Source organism: Triticum dicoccoides, chromosome 3B (genome assembly GCF_002162155.2).
Source record: "Triticum dicoccoides isolate Atlit2015 ecotype Zavitan chromosome 3B, WEW_v2.0, whole genome shotgun sequence".
Taxonomy (NCBI): domain Eukaryota; kingdom Viridiplantae; phylum Streptophyta; class Magnoliopsida; order Poales; family Poaceae; genus Triticum; species Triticum dicoccoides.
Genome location: NC_041385.1, coordinates 853,960,394 through 853,975,945, shown reverse-complemented (window position 1 = coordinate 853,975,945; position 15,552 = coordinate 853,960,394). Strand labels below are relative to the sequence as shown.

Below are 15,552 nucleotides of genomic sequence, written 5' to 3'. Positions count from 1 at the left end.
GCCGGAGGGCTCTAATCCTGGCTCAAGAACTACAAGTCCAGAAGGTGATCCTCGAAACAGATTCTGAGGAAGTGGTGAGTCAGATCAAGAATGTGCAAAACGATTTCTCAACTAATTAATGGGCAACTAGTTGAGGAGGTAAATGATTTATTGAGCTCTTTTAAGGAGTTTAGGGTTCCTTGGGTGTGATGTTCGGCGAATAAAGTCGTACATGTCTTAGCTAGGGAAGGTTGTATTAGATCTCTATGTAAAACTTGGCTTCATGTATCTCTTGAGTGTGTTAGCTCGGAGATTGCTACTGAGGGAGCTATGAACTTTGAATAAAGTGACAACGATTTCCCCTAAAAAAGAAAAAAGGTCAATCATGAAATATAAAGGCCAGTAGCTTTAATTGAAAAAGAAAAAAAGGAAAAAGGGGAAACGTTTTTTTGTTTCTTAACCGTGACTAATAAATAATGTCACCTTCTCCGAACGCCTGCAATGATGCAGGTTCTAGGATGGGGAGCTGCACAGTTAATCTGAATCTGCGCGCCATTGCTGGACTATTGGAAACGATAATCTGCAGTGCCCCATCTGCACAGAAAAGGTATCATGATTAGAGATAGCTAGAGCCCAAATCAGATGAGATACCCGTTGGAGTGGATCGCACTGTTCATCAGCTATATATGTGTGGGTGTGGGAGCTGGCCGTAACAGGCCATGCAAATTGCAAACTAGCTATAGTTAGCAGTGTTCGTGTACGTACGTCCACAATGTGATTAAAGCTGATTAATTCACATGTGATGGAGATCATGTCGATCGGATCCCATCTATGCTTACATGCATATTGATTGATCGATCCATGACTACCTGTTTCAAAATTCAAATGTATGTACATATGTTGAAGTTAACAAATACTACCTCCGTTCTGGTTTATTGGTCTTCATTATATTTTGTGCCAAATTTTGATCAAAACTTAACTAATAAAATGTTGATGCATATCATAAAAAATTGTATCATTGGATTCGTATTTGAACATAGTTTCTGATGATGTTATTTTTTATATCATGCATTAATATTCTGCTAGTTAGATCAATAGTCAAAATTTAACACAAAATACGAAGGAGATCAATAAATTAGAACGGAGGTACTGTAAGTCAAATGCGGTGAAGAATTGTGCAGCAATATAAAACTTACTGCCTCGTTCCTAAATATAAGACGTTTTGACGGTTTAATTAAGTAAGGATGTGAAAGATGAGTGGGTGACAAGTGGGCCGACTCCTAAGAAAGAGAAAGACGGAGAATGACAAGTGGACTCACTGCGCATGCATGCATGGGTGGGGGACCAGCGGCTGCCAAAAAGGAAGCAGATGGAATCGCCCGGTGCTTGTTGCGCAACAGCAAATCGATTGACTGCTCTGTTTTCACACCACTCTGCTCTCCCTGCTCTCCTCTGTTCTGGTATGGTATTAGAGTATGTAAAATGTAACATACCTGCACAGGTGATGTACCTGTACATCGAATCCACGTACCACACTCAGAGGTTGCCTTACCTGTGATCTAGTTTTTTGTTTTCCTTTTTTTTCACAATTTATTTGTTGATCACTGCATTCCAAAACAAATTGTCATGGTTTTAAAACCACAAAAAGTATTTTGGACCGGACTTAACACCACGACAAGTATTTTGAAAGGGGAAAGTACTCTGTAGCTAGTTTTTAGTACTCCTCCGTCCAACTGCAACAATGTAAAAGAAAAAGAGAGTTGGGGTTTTAAGAGTATGTTTTGAAGAGCATCCGCCGCCCCTGGAGATATTTAGGTTTCCTCGGCCCCGACTGTTATCTTAGTGCTGAGAGGGGGACTCACGACATGTGATTCTAGGGGATCATCCTCGACCATGTTCGTTCATGGCTTAAGGGTTCCTATATTTTTTGCATAAGCAACTCAAATGGCTTGTACATATATGTGTTGATAACGAAGTTCGTGCGAGTGAACGAGTGGTGGTATATTATTGCTCCGGTCTAATCATAATCTCTTCGGTGATGTCTTGAAAGTACTTCGTATGTGAAGATTGATACGACGAAGAAATCATCACCAAGAGATATCACTGTACTATCTACCACCGGCCGAATCGGAGAAGATGGCGTCATCTCCGCCACGGCTCCCCTGCGTGTTCGTGCCAGATTTTGGTGTGGCGGTACCGGTGCCTCACCTGGGCTACGTCCGCCGACGTGGACGTCGGGCGGAGCTCCTCGACGACGAGGGGGTGGTGGTGGACTCATGCAGCTGGGAGCGCGAGGCGGAGTGGCGGGTGGGCCAGGAGGTGGGGTTCCCGTGCCACGTCGCGGAAATTGCGGCGGCTGACCGGTGGGGCGAGGTAGGGGTGCGGTTCGAGGTGAGTAATGGCGAGAGTGGGGCTGTGAGAGGGGTTATTGGCCCGACACCTCGGCTCTCTTCTCCCCCACACCTCCCAAATCTCGCCCGTGAAAATCACCGCTCGCCGCAGCCGCGACAGTTAGGGTTCAATGACGACGAGGGAGCAGCAGATGTGGGCGCTCTCCGGCGGCGACGAGGTCCTGATGGGGCGGCTGAAGGAAATCGACCGCTGGTTTCCGACGGCGAAGTCGCTCAACGACGCATCAGAGTTAGTGCGGGACAAGCTGCGCCGCGAGGAGATCCTCAGATGCTTCCCCAACTACGATCGCCAGCCGGCGATGGGGGTGATCCTGTGGGCGATGCTCGAGGCGGAATCGCTGGTCCCCGAGCAGAGGGAGAAGTGGAAGCTGTTTCGCTCCCTTCACTACCGTCTGATCCAGCCGAGAGCGCCGCCTCCGGCGCAGCAGGAACAACCCCGGGAGGTGGTGATGGGGATCCCTGCCCCAGGATCCAGATGGCTGCCGATCCAAATCGAGGAAGACGCGGAGCTCGTGGAGACGGAGGAGGAAGCGGCGGCGCCGCCGCGACGTGCCAGGGGGTCTTCGACCCCAACCTCACTCCCTCGCCGGTCCCCACGGTTCCCGAGGCGCTCGCCTCGCATCCTCGCTCTCTCCCGCCGCCGGTAGGGTGCTCGCCGGCGAGCAACCATTTCTGGTTGCTGTCCGGCGAGGACGCTGAGGAGGAGGGGGAGGGGGAGGCCTTCTTTTCTGATTCAGGTACGCCTGCTTATACTTATTCAAAATACTTAGCATCTACTACTTTAATTAAAGTAGATGATGCTGATCGTGGTGGAGTAATTGGGGGAGTTGGGCATGGCAGTAGAAACAAATTTAGGAATAAGCCAAAATCTCAAGGTAATAATAGTGGGGTGATGATCTCTAATGTGATTCCTAATTCAGAACATAGAGGTTTTGGTGATGAAGTTAGAATTGGTGGACTGAGCAATATGACTCAGGTGGCTGGTGTTGAGGCGGGGATAGTGCAAAAACACATGGAGAAAGAGAGGGTTCATCCCATAATCCCTTTTTTGGGGGGAAGAGGATGTGGATTTAGGGGAAATTGAGATGCAAAATACTCCAATTGCAAATTATTTTGATGCAAATAGGGTGATGGTTGAGGAATCTGATCTGGAAAGTAATTTGAGACCCCTAATGATTTTTGGGGGCTCAATTGGGAGGGATTTGACTATGGATGTGGAGGTGGGCCTACGGTGGTGGAGGCCTGGCGAATTGGAGCCCAGCCCAACCCAACGAAGGGATGAAGCTGTTGGGGGGGGGTATAAAGAGGGGGTGGAGAAGGCTGGGAAGAAACCCCACTCTCTAGGGTTCCCTCCTATCCCCCCCTCGCCGCCACAAAAAGAAGCTATGTCAGGGAACTATGGTAGAGGGTTTGGAGCTCAGAGATTCAACAGAGGGGGTGGAAATGGACATATGGAGGGGAGATTTAACAATTCTGAGAGAGGGAGAGGATGGAATGGAGGGAGACATGCCTTTCCAGGGATATCTGGGGGCTTTGGAAGGGGAGGCTATCGTTTTGGTCCTGCGGATGGAATGGATAGAGATACAGAGGAGGAGGAACCCAGATCTGAGAGGAGTGGAGAGAATCTGATGTGGCAAGCTAAAACTGGGAAGAAGGATGAAGGGGGAGATCTCACAAGGATGTCTAGTGGTGATTTGGATGTTTCTTTACTGGAAAAGGAGAAGAGGAATAACCAGAATTCCCAGTCAGATCAACAACAGCAGCAGATGCTTTTGACTTCGCTGCTCTCTCAGCTGGTGCAGGGGATGCAGAACAGTGAGAAGAGCCTGATGGTTGGGACAGGTGGGAACCAAATTGGTAACCTGGTTGGGAAAGAGAGTCAAAGGAAGGAGGATGGAGATCCTGATGGACAGCAAAAAGCTGATAAGGTGACTGGTCAGGGAGCTGGGTTAGATGCGAAAAAACAGGGGGGAAGAGGCAATTGGCAGCAAGGTGTTGAGGAGAGCAAGAAGAACTTTGACAGATTTAGCAAGCAGGTGTGTGGGAAATGTAAAGATCCCAGACACACCACCAAAGATTGCAGGGTTGGGCACTGTTTGATTTGTGGCAGAGAGAACCATATTACTGGGGAGTGCAATTTGCTGAAACAAATTAAACCAGTCCCTAAATATGTTGGATATGCAGCTAAAGGATTGGGGGTTCTTCTGGTGCAGAGTTATAAGGATGTTTTGGTGGCAGAACATACCAATCCTTTGGGTGTGGTGATCATAAGAGAAGGGAGGATCAATGAGACTGAACTAGTGAAGGCCTTGGGAGAGATGTTTGACTGGGATGGCAATGGAGAGTGAGGGAATTTGGAAAAAATGGGTATATGATGAGATTCCCCAACAAGGCAAAGCTGGTGGAGTTGGCCAAGTTTAATGATTTTAATCTGCTGGGAACAGGGGTAGTGATCAAAGTTCAGCCCTGGTCCCTTGACCATCAGGCTGTTGGCAAAATGCATACTGTTTGGGTCAGACTGGCCAAAGTGCCAGATTGCTTTAGGCATTTCCTAGGGATTTGTGAGGTGGCTGCTGCAGTGGGGCCTGTCCTGGAGATTGATATGGACACTATTAATGAGGAGAAGGTTAGAGCAAAATGTGGAATCAGGGATGTGGAGAAAATCCCTACTCAAGTAGAAATTACTTCACGTGATCTCCTCATGTTCAGAATTGAGGTGGAGCCTGAGAAAGTGGTGGAAATTGGTTGGTACAGGGAAGAGAAGAGGAAAAATGACAGCAACAATATCTCAGAAGTGGGAGAGGAAGAGATTGACAACAGGAAAAGAACCATATTAGAGGATAATGAACACAGAGGGGTTTCTTTGGGATGCTTATCCCTGAAACAGAGTGAGGAGGTTGACAGTAAGATTGAAAAAATGAAATCCCAATTGGAGGAAAACATGATACAATGACAAAATAAGATGACTTTGGAAAAAGGAAGATGGCAAAAAGAAAGTGAATTCATGCTCAGTAAAATAAAAGCTTTGGAGGAAGACAAGATCAGAAGCAATGCTTTGTGGGCAAAGAATGAAAACATGATCAGAGAGCTGGAGAAGATTTAGATAGAGTTGCAGGAGACTAGTAAAAAACAACTAGAAGAAATACAGAAGCTGGCACAAGAGGCTGTTAATAGAGAGGAATACGAAAGGGAATTAGCTAAAGACATGGGGGGTTTAGGGATACTGAATTTAGAGATTATGAATATTGCGCTCCTAGCAAAATGGTTTTGGAAAATGGAAAATGAAAGAGGTCAGTGGCAGGATGTTTTGGATAGAAAATATAGAAAAGGGAGATGTTTAGCTTTAGTAAGCAAAAAGCCTGGGGATTCCCAATTTTGGGCTAGTTTGTTGAAGATCAAGGAAATATTCTATAGATTTGTTAAGAAAAAAGTAGGGGATGGGAGGAATACTAGGTTCTGGGAAGATACCTGGGCGGATGATAAACCTTTGAAAGAGGCTTACCCTAGGCTGTATGATATATGCTTTGACCACAACATTACTGTGGAAGAGGCTATACAGAAAGGGTGAGGGGGGGGGGGTTCAAATTTAGAAGAACATTGCATGGGGAAACTTTAGGGCTTTGGAATTGTTTGAAAAAAAGATGTGAGGAAATTCATTTGCAGGGAGGGGCAGACCAAGTTCTCTGGACCCTAACTGCAGATCATAAGTTTTCTGTGGGGTCCTTATATAGGAAATTGATAGCAGTTGGGATAAACTTCCCACAGAAATACTTATGGAAAACAAAGTTGCCTGAGAAACTGAAAGTGTTTCTTTGGTTAGTTAATAAAAAAAGTATATTAACTAGGGATGTGCTGCTTAGAAAAGGCTGGAAGGGTGGGAAAGGATGTGTGTTGTGTGGGAAAGATGAATCAATTGACCATCTGTTTTTTTCCTGCTCCACTGCTTCACTGTTATGGGGTTTGGTCAGATGTGTGTGTGGATTTAAAACTGTCCCATCAAATGTAAAGGACTGTTTTGGGGGGTGGATTAGGAAATTTAATAAAGAGGAGAAAAAAATGATTCTGGTGGGGATTGCAGCCCTGCTTTGGGCAATTTGGAAAAGCAGGAATGCAATTGTCTTTGAAAACAAAAGGATAAATGATCCTTTGTATGTTGTCAAACTATTATGCAGGTGGTTGACTGACTGGTCCGTCCTACAGATAAAGGAGTCGTCAAGAAAAACTTTGGAGCTAGGAGCAAGGGTGCTAGAACAGGCAGCAAATGAGGTGTTCACTGCTAAGCAGGGATGGAGGATCAATGTGGCAAGGCTGGAATGAAGCTTCTCTTGTGAGGGTGAACCTGATGTTTGTTGCTCCTGATGACAGAACCCTTGTGTCCTTTCTTGCTTCTTTTGCTTTAGCTGTAATGATGATTTGGCAGTTTGAACTTAGGGGTTAATTTGTACTCAGGTTGTTGGAATTCGTGGCTGGCCCCCTGCTGCTAGGGATTCCTGGTGGTGTTGGCAGCTGTGTTCTTTTCTGTTCTTTCTCTTTTTTTCGTTTTTATCTCGCCTGTAGAACTCGGTGGTTTTCAGTAATGAAAATCGGAAGGGGCAAGGCCCTTCTTTGATCAAAAAAAGAGATATCACTGTAATTCTTGGTCCTATGAGGTACTTTGTATTTTATTGGACCAAACGAGTGCACCTGTAATCAATACTTCCTGTAATGGTTATGGACTACGAATAAAATTGCAGGTGTTTCTAAGAAAGATAGTAGTACCTCCGTCCTAAATATAGTGCCTATTAGATGTTTTTAAAATCAAACCTTGTAAATTCTTTATCAAGTTTATTGAAAGGTCTATCAACATCCAGAATACCAAGTCAATTCCGTTTGATTCATCATAAATATTTTTTCAAATTGTTTGTATCTAGTATTGTAGTTATAGATAAATTTCTCTATAAACTTGGTTAAAGTTTCTGAACCTTGATTTTTTTGCGAAAATAGTGCACACTGTATTATAGGACGAAGGAAGTATAACTTTTTGAAAAGCTAGAGTGCATGACCTAACAAAGCATGAAGAAGCACATAAAAACGAAGCCTACCCGCCAGCAAGGGCCGGATCCACCGCGCACCCATGGCCATAAGGCCACAGGAGACGTGGTTGATCGGCGGCGCCGCCGACGGGAGGCAGAAACCCTATCTGCCTTTTCTTAGGAGGAGAGGCGTAGGCAGGTGATCAATTTAACAGGGATGATGAAGACCACGACGAGAGTACAATTCAAGTGGGCGATATGCGTGTGACGTTGACGATGTTGTGAATTTCTTGCTGGAATTCAGGCATGCATGGTCCGGTCCCCTCGCTCGGGCAATCTGCAACTGCAAAGCTCTTTGCATTTGGCCGACGATCTGCCTACTAGCTCGATTCAGTCAAGCCAATGTGTGCTTGCTTGCTTAATCTCAAGCCGTACGTCGCCATCATCGCCGTCGACGTCGAGCGTCGCCCAGCGCCGTTCTGCCTGCTGCGTGCTCCCCAGCGTGCAGTTCGGCCACCAGCCTAGCATGCCTATGACGGTTTGGCCACATGCCCTCCACGTGCGAGGTTCGTGTTGGCTACTTTGCCCGCCGTTTTCTCGACCAACGCCATGCATATATATAGTTCACTTCCAAAAACTATGTATATATTTTTGGATTTGTACTCTACTTGATGGCCCGATCCATCCATCAGGAGGCACCTGTTTTTTAGAAAGACTGAGGAGCCAACCGAGTGTTCTTCCTTTTCTTTTAGCTGGGAGCAACTATTCCAAGGGAACTCTCTGGCCGCAGCGGGCGCTTTTCCCTGCGCTGAGAGCTCCAGCGGCGCCATGTGACACGCGCTGGGCACTTCTCACATTTGAGTGATTTTTTCTTTTGAAAACATGCTTGTTTTTTGGGGGGTTTTGTTTGTTTGGTTTTTCCTGGATTTCCTCTTTTTTGTCCTATCCGTCTTTGCTGTTTTTTTAGCGGTATCATGTCTTTTTTGTTTTTATGTTTCCATTTTTTTATTTCACTTGTTTTTTATTTACAACCGGTATAAGCGTGTACTTTCATGAATGTGAAGCATAGATGTGCCTCACATGAAGGATCAGTTGTGCTTCACATGAAGCATCAGTTGTGCTTTTGTGCTTCCCCAAAAAATGAAGCATAGTTATGGTTTCCTGTGAAGCACATTGCACTTTTGTGCTTCCCAAAAAGTGAAGCACAGATGTGCTTCCACATTTCCAGCAAAAAGTGAAGCACATATGTGATTCCACGTGCAGCATAGTTGTGCTTTTGTGCTTCCTCAAAAGTGAAGCATAACCGTGCTTCTGCGTGAAGCACAGTCCCCGCGGAAGCACACGTCAGTTTACTTGGATGAATATTTTCGTACAGCTTCGAAGCACAAATTTCTACTAGTTGAAAGTATAGATATGCCCAAAAAAACTTCACTGAAACCTATCGACACGGGATCTGGTTTGGAAGGCTCCGACGCAAGATACACAATGGTGAAAACGGTTCTTGATTTGGATGCATGGTTCAAGATATAAGATGTTTTAAAGAGACGTATCTACGGAAAAAAGCAGAAACAAACTCACTCGTGCCTCCATGCGTGTGAAAAAATCCCACCAAAACCCCCTGGTTGTGACAAGAGTAAGTGCGCCACTTGTCAACACCATAGGATGTGAGAGTGACCTTTGCAAAGGGTACCCCTTAACTAGATAGTCCATTTTTTTTACAATGTCTAAGGCGGAGAATCCTATTTGGTGCGTATGCGCCAATAGTATATTTGGGTCGGCTCATATAGGTTTTTGTCTCTCATCGGTTTTGGAAACCTTCTAGAAGGTTCCCTTGGTATTTTTGGTGCTCTTTTGTTCTCAAAATAATCCGGATCACTCCAAGGCTACTTTGGATTCGACTAGTTAAGCAAACGGGGCATACAACCTAATTTCCTGATCTAAGTTGAGTTCGTTCAGGAAGAAGATCTGGTCCATGCTCAATTTGGCAATGCTAGGCGACCAAGAACACGCTCAACTCAATATTTAAGAGAAAGAAGAGAAGCATAACTAAGTAAAGACGATATGCATCACACTCTCTTCTGGTGCCGAAGATCTTACTATCTTTTGGGAACTGGGATACATTTATCTTTTATTAGCATCCAAGATTTCTTCACCATGCCACTTTTTTGGATACCTCGGAAGACGAGGATAAGTTCTTTGTGCTAGGTGGCTCCAATCTTAGGAGGTTGAGACTCATGTGTTGAGGATGTAGTAGTTCCATGTTGGGTGAGTTCGTTGGGCTGCCTAGGTGGTCATGTGGCTCCGTGGTTCAGGAGAAGTTTGCACGCTTTTAGGGTTGTGCTTGTTCAACTTAGCAAGTTTGTAACGGATTTTCTTCCATTTTTTCTTCTAAATTATGCTTAATTAATGCACGTGACAGATCTTTTACCTTCAGTTCAAAAAGAAGTGTGATATATTTCCCTGTAGTGCCATCCCAATGGTCGTTCAACACCACCTCTCTGGCACCACCCTGCAACCATCTCTCTCGGTTCGGGGGCACCAATGGACAAGTAGTATGCGCCCGTGCATGGCCAAGGCATATAGGTGGGTGTAATACGAATGGAACATGCATTGACCAGTTCATCACTTTTATATGGAAATGTCACTACTACACCTGTTCCTACTCCCTCCGGTTTTAGTATGCATATAAGTTTTGTATGAAGTCAAAGTATCTCTGTTTTGACCAAACTTATAGAAAAAAGTATCAACATTTACAATGCCAAATCAATATTGTTAGATTCATTATGAAATGTAGTTTCATAGTATATATATTTGGTATTGTAGATGTGATAATTTTTAATATAAATTTGGTCAAAGTTTATAAAGTTTGACTTGACACAAATCTAATACATGGAGTAAAAAAGACCAGAGGGAGTATTTACATGGCGTTCATGTATTTTGAAGTTCAATGTGGCTATTAATTAGACCAACAAAATGTGGTTTATGTGTCACAAAAAAGTTCATTACATTCGTATTTAAAAATCGATTTGAAGCTATAATTATTATGGCATTGTAACTCGTATATTATTGGTTAAATTAAAGATCAAAGGCCAATTGTGAAATACGAAGGCCGGGATTTTTAATTGAAAAATAAAACAGAAAAAGCGGAATGTTTTGTTTTATAAAAAGGAGGGGACATGTTTTTCATTTCTTAACCGTGACTAATAAATAATGTCACCTTCTCCGAACGCCTGCAATGATGCAGGTTCTAGGATGGGGAGCTGCACAGTTAATCTGAATCTGCGCGCCATTGCTGGACTATTGGAAACGATAATCTGCAGTGCCCCATCTGCACAGAAAAGGTATCATGATTAGCGATAGCTAGAGCCCAAATCAGATGAGATACCCGTTGGAGTGGATCGCACTGTTCATCAGCCTGAACAGACCATGCAATTGCAAACTATAGTTAGATTTACATAGTGATGCACGTACGCACACCATGTAAATAAAGCTGATTAATTCAGAAGTCGATCATGGAGATCGGGTCCCATGCATATTGATCGATCCATGGCTAGCTGTTTCAAAATTCAAATGTACGTACATACGTGAGGCTAATTAATCAAATGTTTGTAATTCAAACGTGGTGAAGAATTGTCCAGCGATGTAAGAAAACTCAGTGGTAAATTAAGCGGATGGACAGAGTGGGTGACAAGTGGGCCGACTCGGAGAGAGAGAGAGAGAGAGAGAAGGAGAGAGTCACTGTGCATGGGTGGATGGGGACCAGCGGCTGCGAAAAGTGAAGCAGATGGAATCGCCCGTTGTTTGTTGCGGAACAGCGGGTCGACCGCCGATGCAACTGTCTACTATGTTCAGACCACTCTGCTCTCCGTTTGGTACATGTATTCCTGCACACAGGTGAATGTACCCATACGCGCCACGCCCACACTATCTCTAGCGGCTTTGTGCGTGTATTTGGTTAAGATCATGGTTTAAAAAGATTTATTTATATACACAGTCGGTTTTGCAGCAAATTGTCTGTATTGTCTCTCTTATATTTTGATACGTATTGGTGTTTTAACTATCAATTCAACTACCATTTCAGAAACTATAAATTGCAACGGTTATTATCCTATCGTCTAATTTTCAAGCGATCTATACTTTCCCGTATACCCAGATCTTGCGCATCTTTTAATTGATAGAAGAAGAAAGAGTGAATACAATAATGATACAATACATGACACGAATGCAAGACGAAATCACTATGCACACGACACCTTGGCGGACGATGTATGCACGAAGCTGTGATCGATGGTACTAACCCATGGAGCCAAAGTGATGGACGGCTGCTAACATGTGTCGTGCATGAATCGGCTGCCGAGATGTCGTCTGTGTAGCATTGCTCAACGCAAGAAGGCATGACAATGGTGCCCGGAGCAGAGGGACATGGGGTGCTCACCCCAAACGTAAGCAATATCACGGCAGAAGTCGCCAAGCCCTGAGAAGCGGCCCCAACCAAACAAAGACGACCAATATCTCCAACTCCACCACCGGGGATGCCGCCAGTGAACAAGACAACGTCTTCATGAAGACAAATGACGTGGAAGACGCCTCGTTGTCCGGTCCGAACAACCGGAGCAGTAATGTAGGAGTTTATTTCAGATTTAGTCCCTTGGCCATCAATGGAACATCAATGGTGACCCCTACGTACAACTTTCCATGATGTTGTCTACCTCAAGCTCTTAGATTGTACTCCTTCCGTTCATGTTTTACTTCGCATATCAGTTTTTACTCTAGTCAATTTTTCTAGAGTCTCAACATTCTCAATACCAAATTGATATAGTTAGATCTTCAAAAAAGTTACAGGTTGTGGAAATAAATAATTAATTCTATAGCAAAAGCTTTCATAGCTCAGTTGGTTAGAGCACCCGTTTAGTAAGCGGGAGGTCTTGAGTTCAACTCTCAATGAAAGCATCCCTTTTTCTTATATATATCAAAGAACAGGTCAGGCGGTCTCCAACAGTTTTGGACTGTTAAAATTTTGCTGAAGAGTTCAACTCTCAATGAAAGCATCCCTTTTTCTTATATATATCAAAGAACAGGTCAGGCGGTCTCCAACAGTTTTGGACTGTTAAAATTTTGCTGAATAATGTAGCACATTTCCTGGCATTCTCATCTCTACCTTGTCTGATGAAATAACATTTCCCTTTTTTAGGGGGACAACACATGTTTTCATGGCGAAATTCCATCGCCAACCATGTCTTGGAGCGCAAGCTCAACTCCCGGAGAAGCAAGCCAAGAGGACGAAGCTAGACTGTCGGCACCCATCAACGGTGACGGGTTTTGACGTGTCAACGCTCACGTGTTTCGTAGTAATGTAGCACATTTCCTGGCATTCTCATCTCTACCTTGTCTGATGAAATAACATTTCCCTTTTTTAGGGGGACAACACATGTTTTCATGGCGAAATTCCATCGCCAACCATGTCTTGGAGCGCAAGCTCAACTCCCGGAGAAGCAAGCCAAGAGGACGAAGCTAGACTGTCGGCACCCATCAACGGTGACAGGTTTTGACGTGTCAACGCTCACGTGTTTCGTAGTAGTGCCCCTTCTTTGTGAGTGTGGAGTGTCAGAAAAAGGAAGGAGTGAAGTGCATTGTAGGTCCTCAAACTAATTCAGATGTGTCATATACGTCCTCCAACTATGAAAAGTCTCATCCAGATCCTCAAAGTGCAATATGTGTGCCTTCCACGTCTTCAAACTATTTTAGAGGGACAACACATGTTTTCATGGAGAAATTCCATCGTCAGCCATGGCTTGGACCGCAAGCTCGACTCCGAAGAAGCAAGCCAAGAAGACGAAGCTAGGCTGTCGGCACCCTTCAACGGTGACGGGTTTTGATGCGTCAACGCTCAGTGTGCCTTCTTTGTGAGTGAGGAGTGCGGGAAAAAGGAACGAGTGAAATGCATTGTAGGTCCTCAAACTAATTGAGATGTGTCATATACGTCCTCCGACTACGAAAAGTGTCATTCAGATCTTCAAAGTGCAATATGTCTAATATGTCTTTCAGATCTTCAAACTATTTTAGAGGTGTCATGCAAGTCCTCAAACTATCCCAGAGGTGCCACATATGTACACACTTATTGCATTTCGAAGACCTAGATGACGTCTCTAATAGTTTGAGAATGTATGTGACACCTCTGAAATAGTTTAAGAACCTAAAATGCACTTCACTCAAAAGGAGAGAGTGAGTGATGTGGTAGACCCTTCAATGGTGACGGGTTTTGATGCGTCAACGCTCAGTGTGCCTTCTTTGTGAGTGAGGGGTGTGGGAAAAAGGAACGAGTGAAGTGCATTGTAGGTCCTCAAACTAATTGAGATGTGTCATATACGTCCTCCGACTACGAAAAGTGTCATTCAGATCTTCAAAGTGCAATATGTCTAATATGTCTTTCAGATCTTCAAACTATTTTAGAGGTGTCATGCAAGTCCTCAAACTATCCCAGAGGTACCACATATGTACACACTTATTGCATTTCGAAGACCTAGATGACGTCTCTAATAGTTTGAGAATGTATGTGACACCTCTGAAATAGTTCAAGAACCTAAAATGCACGTCACTCAAAAGGAGAGAGTGAGTGATGTGGTAGCTGGTGCCTTCCTGGTGGTATTCCAGGAAGACGTGGAGTTGTCTTCCACCCATCCGTCGAGGGTTTGATTCGTTCTGTGTTCAAACAAATTAACATGCAGGAGATCGTTTTCTCTTGTTTCTTGTTGGTCCTTGTTAACTGCAACTAGCACTTATAGTATTGTGGAAAATGTCTACAACAAACCTTAAATTTGTAGACAAAAGCTAAATCGAACTCTGAACTTTCAATCCCGAAAATTAGCACACCAAACTCTTTGATCCCGATCTATTTTAAACTTTGAGGACGTTTAACTGGTATTTGCTGACGTGGCAAGGATCGTTGACTGGGCTGGCTAGACATTAGGACAAATCCGGCTGGCCCATTAGCGCGATAGCTCGCGCGCTCGTTGTGCTCTGTTTTTTTTCTTTGTTTGACATTTTTGTAATGATCATAAATTCGTTTACATTTTCGTAATGAAAATAAAATTTATTTTAAATATACGCGAACCCACTTTTCATATATTAGGAGTGACAAAAATGGAAGCAACAGTGAGCTTGTGAGAGGTCTCGAACTGGCTAGGGACGTGGGGCTCGCGGCGGCCGGACATAGCCAATCACCATGACGGCTGCTAGTCATTATAGGTCGCGCGTCGCATATAAGAACAGACATAAACGTTTATGTATGAACGCATTTTTGAAAACCTTCAAAACATTTCTTGAAAAAAGATCTGAACATTTTAAAATAACAAATATTTTTAATGCAAATAATGTACGAAATTCCAAAAACATTTTTCGAAAATGTGACAAGGTAACATTTTGCCAAATATATATTTTACATTTTATGAAACTTTACAAATATGTTTTACATTGTTTAATTAAAATTGTTCCGGTTTCAATATTTGTTGCATTTTTGCTAAAAATGTTTATGTTCAAAATAGTGTTCGCTTATCAAAATTGATTGTGTTTTAAAAAAATGTTTGTTTCAGAAAAAAAGTTTCAGAATTTTCAGAAATGTTCGCACTTAAAAAACGGATATTTCAAAAGTCGTTCGGGCCTGCACGTTTCCAATATACGTTTCCCCCAAAATGATATTTTCATTTTATAGTGGTCCTATAAAGGATATTTTCAAATCTGGACGCTACGGTCTGTGGTTAAATTGCTTGGGCCTCTAATTATAGCACTAATAGCCGATGCTTCTATTGGCAAGCGGGTGGAGTTTGAAGCTGCAGTGCGTAAGTTCGATTACTCCGGAGTTATTATTTTTATGGGTATTTTTACTTCGGCATTACGAAAACAAAAAGGGGAAATCTGTTTGTGTCTCTTGGGCCCGCCCAGTCGCGAGCACACTCAGCTATCCCGGGATTCGGCCTCGACAATCCTGTATGGGAACGGCTCACAGTTCAAAATAGACCGAGATTAAAGAGTTCGGTATATTGATTTTCGAGATATTCTTTCTTTTAGGGTTCCGAGATATTTGAGTTAGCTTTTGTTATAAGTTCAAGTTTTATTTTGAACTTTTTCCTAGTATTGTTGTGTTGCTTGTGTCA

At 43.6% G+C, this 15,552-nt stretch overlaps 1 non-coding gene across 1 annotated transcript; it reads left to right on the top strand.

Annotated features, from left to right (window-relative positions):
* Window positions 1-12,278: 12,278 nt before the first annotated feature.
* Window positions 12,279-12,352, top strand: TRNAT-AGU. Its single transcript has one exon. It is a non-coding gene; the product is annotated as a tRNA-Thr (tRNA).
* Window positions 12,353-15,552: the final 3,200 nt, after the last annotated feature.